The sequence below is a fragment of the Neofelis nebulosa genome, chromosome 10 (assembly GCF_028018385.1).
Source record: "Neofelis nebulosa isolate mNeoNeb1 chromosome 10, mNeoNeb1.pri, whole genome shotgun sequence".
Classification (NCBI taxonomy): domain Eukaryota; kingdom Metazoa; phylum Chordata; class Mammalia; order Carnivora; family Felidae; genus Neofelis; species Neofelis nebulosa.
In genome coordinates, this window is record NC_080791.1 from 80,237,619 (window position 1) to 80,246,581 (window position 8,963).

Below are 8,963 nucleotides of genomic sequence, written 5' to 3' on the forward strand. Positions count from 1 at the left end.
TAAGGGATGAAGAGAATAATAGAATAATTAGGCATGAATAGAAGTGTGTCTTTTCTGGAAAAGAAGGTTCACGGGGGTTTGGCATCAGAGTTCCCAATTTTGTCTTCATTTACCCAAATGCCCCATCTCATGTCTCAGCCTCCAGCTCCTTCCCCACCATTGTTGCACTTTTAATAAGAGAACTTGCATTTGTGAGCACTTAATTGTTTTTTTGCAATCCTAAAAAGCTTTACATTCAGGCCTTTGGTACTGCTAGGTCATGTCTGCTCTGTACCTACATGAAATAAGGAATTTTTAAAAAACTGCTATAAACACTTTCTGATTTTCTTCTTGTGCCTTAAGTTGGGCATTAAACATTTTACTTTGTACTTTCCTTTGTATATATATATTTCTACTTTTTCTGGAAGCCACAGGCTATACCACATTTCTCTTCAATTACCCTTGTCATAACAGCGGCCAGATGCCATGGTCATCTCATTTTCCAACAACGTGTCCTCTATTCCCACCATTTATCATCCATTCCTAGATAAAAATGTGAGTAATCATGATGCCAACACAAGCCATGGGTTATCAATAACTTAATCCATATATCAAGAAAGATACACATGAGTTCATCAAATATATGACCAACCGCATTCGAGATTCCTGTTTTTAGGATCTATTTTCCCAGGTCAATTCCTGGTACCAATTACTACCAGGTAATTGATTGATTAGGATCCCAGACAAAAAATAGATGCACTCTCAAAAACAGTAGAGTATAATGAAGACACTATTTACAAGCGCAAACAGGGTTACACAATCTAAGAAGGATGTGGAAGCTCTTTGGCGCTAACAGCAGTGGGAAGCAGCCACCAACACTACATCTGAATGGGCAAAGGTGGAGGTGAACGGAGTTATTGTGAGGAAGCTCTGGTCAGAGATAAGGACCAGCCTTCAGGAGCTGTGACCCTCAAGAAAGGAACTCACTTCCTGCCAACCCAGAGCCCAGAAAGGACAGAATCAGGATCTAAATCTCTCTCTCATCTCCAACCTTCTAATCTCTTGTTGTTGCCTCCCCCCAGCTAAAACCCAAACACAGGGCAAGTGCAAGACATCCCAGGGATATGTTCCATAAAATTACACTGCATCAAATCAGAAAAAGGTGGAGAAGAATGGAAAAAGGATCTAAAATGGCATAGAGCCTATGTGTAGCACTCTCATTTTTCTCTCCCATGCATATAATTGTACACTCGGCAGTATCGATCAGAAAGATGTGGCATCTATGAATTTAATGCCCCGAAGCTTCAGATGTATTGAATGAAACCCACTATTCCTCATTTGTTCTCAGTCTCTGAAACTTAAAGTTTAGGTGTCTCAGCCTAGATATTGCTTAACTGATCTGCAATATTGCATATATTCCTCATGAGCTCTTTTGCAGAGTGATAAGCAAGCTTTGGAATCATTTGAAAGTAACTATGTTTTGTTCTTTCTTTCTTTCTTTCTTTCTTTCTTTCTTTGTTTTTTGGGTTTTTTTTAAGTGTTTATTTATTTTTGAGAGAGACAGAGGCAGAATGCGAGTGGGTTGGGGGCAGAGAGAGAGGGAGACACAGAATCCGAAGCAGGCTCCAGGCTCTGGGCTGTCAGCACAGAGCCCGACGCGGGGCTTGAACTCACGGACCGTGAGATCGTGACCTGAGCCGAAGTCGGACACGCAACCGACTGAGCTACCCAGGCGCCCCTGTTCTTTCTTTCTTGAAAAGCAAATTGGCCAGTTGGGAACTAAAATTACATCAAATCACTGAAATGCCATGGCTATGATAACTACTGCACAGGCAACAAATTAGAAATGTCAGAGATAACACCCTGCACGGTCTCTTATTATATCAGATGCCTTGGTTTCTTGAGGACATAAAGGCATCATGATGAAAAAAAAAAAGAGTTTGAAAGATAAAAAACCTAACTAAACACATTTTAAAATATAGACCTTGATAACTTGGTGAGAAAATTTTCATAATTCTCCAAAGACAATATTTATAAACAGCCTATAATTAGTAATATTAGTATCAGTCAATCTATAATTATGGATTTATCATTGACTACATGTCTAGCACTGTTCTAATACATATTTTAACACACAAAAACTACTATCTACCTCACTTAAAGAGGAAATTTAATTGACTATGAAAATAAGGAGGAAAAGTGTTCACTTCTGAACCAGTCAGATTTTCCGTTTGTAAACAACACTTTCTATGCTGACTAGTTTAAGTATAAAAGGACTTTATTAGAGGATGTCAAATAGCTCACCATAGTTCTGAGAGGTCAAGGTTCAGGCTGTGACATGTGCACTCATGGAAATCCCTCAAACTAAACAGGGAAATGTTGCAGCAAAGACCCTCTTTAGCCAGTCAGCGTGCATCATCTGACACGGGGCTCGGGCATGTGTTTCCACGCTCTGCCCAAAACTGAATGTCTTCATCATCAACCCCACCGGATAAATGAAGTCATGAAACCCACTTTACATGGTTTTCCCAAGTAAACAAGGTGCTTCTTTTTTTATTTTTATTTTTTTCTTTGTTTTTTTTTTTTTAATATGAACTTTATTGTCATTCCATAAAAGGAAATAATTTCCTGCCTGGTTTGCTACCTTTCAGATCTGATCTATGTGAATGATCTATTCTTAATTTAGATAGACCCCATGTATTACTCTCCTTATGTCAAATACTGTACAAATTCTTATGTAATCTTCATGACCCTTCCATACTTTATTGTCACCATTTTACAAAAACAGTAATGACATGAAGTCACCTGCCACAGTCATTCAAGTTAGTCCATTATTAGGCAGAAGACATGAACAGACATTTCTCCAAAGATGATGTTCAGATGGCCAACAGACAGGTGAAAAGATACTCATCATCAGGGAAATATAAATCAAAAGTACAATGAGATATCACCTCATACAAGTCAGAATGGCTAAAATAAAAAAAACATAAGAAACATCAAGTGTTGGTGAAGATGTGGCGAAATAGGAACCCTTGTGCCTTATTGATGGGAATGCAAACTGGTTCAGCCATTGTGGAAAACAGTATGGAGTTTCTTCAAAAAGTTAGAAATAGAACTACCCTATGACCCAGTAATCACACTACTGAGTATTTAGTTAAAAATACAAAAGCACTAACTCAAAAGGATACATGCACTCCTATGTGTATAGCAGCATTACTTACAATTGCCAAATTAGGGACACTGCCCACGTGTCCACTGACAGATGAATGGTATATATATATATATATATATAGCCATTCCATTGTATATATGGAATGGCATTCACCAATAAAATTCTCTTTGAGACTGCCTGTTCCCACCAAAGTCTTCCCTCTAGTCTATGTAAAATTTTGCCTTATAAAAATTATGATGCTGTAGATGATTTAAACTGCTACTGTTTCTTAAACACGACATTCCTTGGGTTTGGGTACGAGTTTTCTTAAAAAATTCTTTATTTCAGCTGAAGAGTACAAACTCAGCTTCCTGAAACAAGTATGATTTAGGCAGATCAAGAGATACATTTCCTACAATACATACGCTTCACAAGATTTGTGTTCTGCGTTAACCTTGAGGTTACAGATTATTTATTTATATTCTGTAAGGATTAGATGAAATTTTGTAGTTGAGATGAACTATCATGACAACAAGAAAAATTATCATTCATTGTTTCACTTAAATACAACCTTTGCTTCACCTGGCTGGTCTCCAACAGTGCTCTTTATGTCTATAGTAATCCAAATGTAAAGATGCCCTGCATTTTCTCTTTAACTTATTGAAAAGAGAAATAATCAATTGGCTTGAGTCATTAAGGTATTTATTCCTCTCAAGATTCATTTCAGTTACAACTATGAGCCAGACTTTATTACAATTAAAACTTTTTTTTTTAATTTGTTTTACAAATATTTTATTTTTGACAGAATGAGAGTGCAAGACTGGGAAGGGGCAGAAAAGGAAGGTGACAAAGGATCCAAAGTGGGCTCTGCACTGACAGCAGTGAGCCCAATGCAGGGCTCGAACATACAAACCATGGGATCATGACCTGAGCCGAAGTCAGACGTTCAACCGATTGAACCACCCAGACTTTCCTACAAATTTTATGAGTTTCAGATTTATAATTTTTTATTGATATCCAAACTTTTGGGGAGAAAATGAAAACAGAAAGAATATGGAATTTGTTAATACATTCAACTCAATTCAGCAAACAATTCTTAATGAAATTTCTAAAAGCAAGGAGATACAAATATTGTCATTGGTTTTCCCAAATACACCATGTGCTGGTGCTCTGGGATTCTCACCTTGCCACCTCTAACTGCATCATTGTCACTTTACCAGTTTCTGCCTTCAGGCTCTGAGTTGCCCTAAGCCTTATCACATATCCTTCCAGTAATGCCTCGAGTGCATCCAAGATGAGTCAAGTTTCTTCAAAGATTCAAAATAAGGATAGCTACTTTTAGCAGAGGACTTGTTAAAATTATTTATTGTGTTATCTAGGAGAGGTTTGGGTTTTTTGTGTAGTCTGGATCTTGTGTACTTAGGAGTGTGTTTTTAAGAAAAAAATGCAAAATGATAGAAATGAAGTTTTTCTTTTCTTTCATATCCATGGCATAGTCTCTGCTTGTTTCAACCCTTCAATCAATTGCTTGAAAGATAATTTTCAAGCAATTTGACCACTGGGCACACCACTGAACCACTTTTCTTCATAAAATGTTCTATATTAAAGTCTTGGAAGTAATTTGTGTCATGAATATTCAATGACAATTCTTACAGTATCCAATGACTAAAAATAATCACTCAGTTGAACGTCTACCCAGTGCCTATGCCACGCATGGTTCCAATCAATGCTTATGACAATGACTGATGTATATGATATTTTCCCCATTTTACACATTAGAAAAAGAAGAGTTATTTAATTTGCTCCAAATTATAGAGCTAATAACATAAGTAGGGATTTGGATTTGCATAAGGTAACCTCGCTACTAGTACAATAAAAACAGCACTCAGAAATGAGTATTTATTGAACATCTCCCAAGACGGCACTCTAGACTTTATGGGTGTTAAAGAGAAAACTGATTTTGGATTGGAATGCACTTTAGTCTGCTAAAATATCGGTGAAATATCAGAGCACCAGCAGGGTAATCTCTCCGTTGAAGTTACTCACTGAATCACATTCTGAAATTATGTTCAGATATTAGAAATTGAAAAGAGTATCCTAAATTCAACAAGTTATCATTGCTTTCAACAGTTTCTTTTTAGCCTGTAGCCTGGATCATGAGAACAGATTCCTAAAAGCTTTTCTGTTTTCAGATTTGACCTTCTATATTAAATATTTCAAACTTCATCCTGATGTGTAAAATAGAAAACAAATTACATTCTACCCTGCTCAAAATCATCCAATGGCTTCCTGTTATACTCAATGATATGGCTTCTTGACTCTCACCTCACTCTGTACCACTCTTTTTCTCTTGCATTGTGAAACAGCCACACTACCTTTTCTGAAACTCAAAATAAGCAAATTCCAGTCTTCTCTCTGGTCTATTTTACTTGACTGGAATTCTGCTCCCTGGGAGAATCACAGAGCTTATTCCATTATTGTATTTATGTCTCTTCCAGGCACATATTTTTCTGCCATAAACCAGCAGTATGGGCAGATAGAATTCAGGAACTCCCTGTCTAATTCTTTTTCTTCTTTTGAGATTGCCCCTTCTTTCTGGCAACTCTGATTGCTATGACTCAGTACTCTCCTAAAAAGCCAGGAAGACTACTCTTTTCCTCCAGCTTCCGGGTCCTCAGGCTAAAAGTCACAAAAATGGAAACTTAATCCAGATAACTCCTCTTAGTGTATGTGCTTGCCGCAAGAATCTGCATGCCTCTCATTATTCTCCATTCCTTTCTGGTATGTGCTTTAAGTATTCTTTCTACATTTTCTACCTGTTATCTGTGGAGATATTGATCTAGTAGGATCTTAGCCGTACTAGCTGTGAAAGAGGACCTATCTAACTTAAATATAAATTTTTCACTTTGACTAATATTCTACAAGTATAATGACTAAAGAACCCATCCTTTCATCATCTGCATCTTCTTCCATCATTTAAAAACTGACTTTATAAGTTTTGTTTATTTTAAATGTTGCCTGAGGTGATGGGAAGCATCTAAATTGAAATTTCCAGTATGAGGTTGAAGGTACAGAACTAACAATCAAGGAGATGGGCAAAACTGGGCCTGAAAAGAAAGTGATGGTATAAGCTGGGGCATAGATTTCGTAGAGAATGTGGAGAGAGAAAAAGATCAATAAAAGTGTAAAATCTAGTGGTTAAAATAGTGGCTATGTCTGCTACTACATAGTACTGTCATTTGGGCAGGTTACTTAATCTCTTTAAATTTTAATTCCTGTGTGTGAAATGAAGTTTATAGAACTTAAGGGCATTTTATATGTAAATTTTTACCTTTTCACTTGGAGTTAGCTTTTATTTATATAATGCTTATTTATTCTACAAAGTATTGTTAAGCTATTCTATGACCTATTCTATGTTATTCCCAGTGACACTATTTTATTTTATTTTATTTTTAATGTTTATTTATTTTTGAAGGAAGAAAGAGACAGAGTGTGAGTGGGGAAGGGGCAGAGAGAGAGAGGGAGACACAGAATCCGAAGCAGGTTCCAGGTTCTGAGCTGTCAGCACAGAGCCTGACATGGGGCTCGAACCCACAAACCTCAAGATCATGATCTGAGCTGAAGTCAGACGCTTAATCTGCTGAGCCACCCAGGTGCTCCTCAGTGATACTACTTTATTTATTTATTTATTAAAAAAAATTTTTTGTAATGTTTATTTTTCAGAAGAGAAAGACAGAGCATGAGCAGAGGAGGGGGAGAGAGAGAGGGAAAGACAGGATCCAAAGCAGGCTCCAGGCTCTGAGCTGTTAGCACAGAGCCTGATGTGGGGATCGAACTCACATGAGTGAGATCATGATCTGAGCTGAAGTCAGATGCTTAACTCACCAAGCCACCCAGGTGCCCCGATACTATTTTAAATAGATGAAAAGAAATGTCTACCCACATGAAACTCAAATGGTGGAAGACACCGTCACAGTAGAGTGAAACACATGCCTTACTGAGAGCCGCAGTATGATGAGCCATGAAAGCAGAGAGTGGAGTCATCTAACCTAGATTTGGGAAATCTAGGTAGGCTTTTCAGAAGAAGTGTCACTAAAACTAAGATTGAAGGGTCAGTTAGGTGGGTGAAAAGGGAAGTCAGCAAAGGATGAGTGTTACAAGATTTGTAAGAAACTGTAGTATATGATTTTACAGAGCCACCACACATAAATCTTTTGGTCATTTCCATTAAATATTGACCCTGAGAAATGTAATAATTATTTGCCAGAGCAAATACTATCTAATATATTCCCATAATTATACCACATGAAAATAGAATACTGGGAAGACAGCTTTTTCCTTCTTCTCTTTTTTTTAAATCTAAATATAACACATTCAGAGGCTAACATAATTTTATACATATTTTTGGTGTATATATATACACACACACACACACACACACACACACACACACACATTTCAATAAAAGCTAAATAGCTTTGAAAAAAATGAAAGCTTCCTGAACATTTTTGTTGATTTTGTTGTTTGTAATCATTTTCCAATAAGTATTTTCCAATTAGTATTCTAATGAAGTGATTGTTAACAGGAAAATAGCAAAACATTCTGATCTTCATCTGTTAAAACTTATCAACATGGGTTATAGCCACAGTCTTTACATGCTAAAGGCAATAAATGAGCAAGAAAATTTTAAAAGTTTCACAAGTTCTAAGATATATTGCAATGTTTTCCCTAGTCAATAAAAGAAGAGAGGAAAGAACAAAAATTTAGGAGTCAGATCACCTGAGTTCTGGTCCTAACATTTGGCAACTCAATTAGTCATGATATCTTTGATTCCTCTTCAGATAAAATTCAGATATGATATTGCCCAGGGCTTTCCTCAACAAAATTCTCAGGAGCCCTAGCTTTGCCATATTCTTCTGCCTTCATGTATCTGCTGTATTTTGAGAAAATTTCTGGGAACTTCCAAACATCTTTACCGCTTACATCTCATTGACAAGAACTTGGCACTTGTCCATACCTCTCAGCAAGGAAGGTTGGGCAATGCAGTCTATGCAAGTGTGTCGTGTTCCCAAACAATAATCCGTGTTTCTATTATTCCGAAAGTAAATATTGATTATTCAGTTACATCTAGTGTTTTTCTCCACAGAATAATCAATAATAATATTAATAAGAATAGAACAGAAAAATATTTAAAATAGACGTAATTTGTATTTATTTTTTAAGTTTATTCATTTTTTTTAGGTAATCTCTACACCCAGTGTGGGGCTCGAACTCATGATCCCAAGTTGAAGAGTCACGCTCCTCCAAAGTGAGCCAGACAGGCACCCTCATAATTTATACTTATAAACTATTCCAAGTGGTCAGTTCAATTTTTTTTGTGTGAGAAATCAGTTTTATTACTTCAATGACTAAGTAAGCCTCGCTTGCCTTATCCCCCCAACTCTTAAAATTTCTTTCCAGGAAGTAATGGTCTCAGGTAGGGCAGTTGAGCTAGTGTTTGTGAAGTTTTTGCATACATTGGCATTGAAAAAAACATTTTACTATTTTCAGTCCATTTACTAAAAGCATGTGATACTTTGCACTATTCAGTATTCATTAATTTTCCCCTCCCATGATGGGCAGAATTTACTTGGTCACTTCATTGATGTTGACTTTAGTTTGTGATTTGTTTTGGCCATGATAGCATTAGAGGAACCGTCAGAAAGAGAGACCCAAAATGGACTTAGCTTTGGTATTCTAATCTGCCATGAAAGTGAGACAGAGCAGGGACTGTACTCAGGTCCCCTAACCTAATGTCCAGCATGCCTTGATAACTGAGACCTCGTGCCTCTTG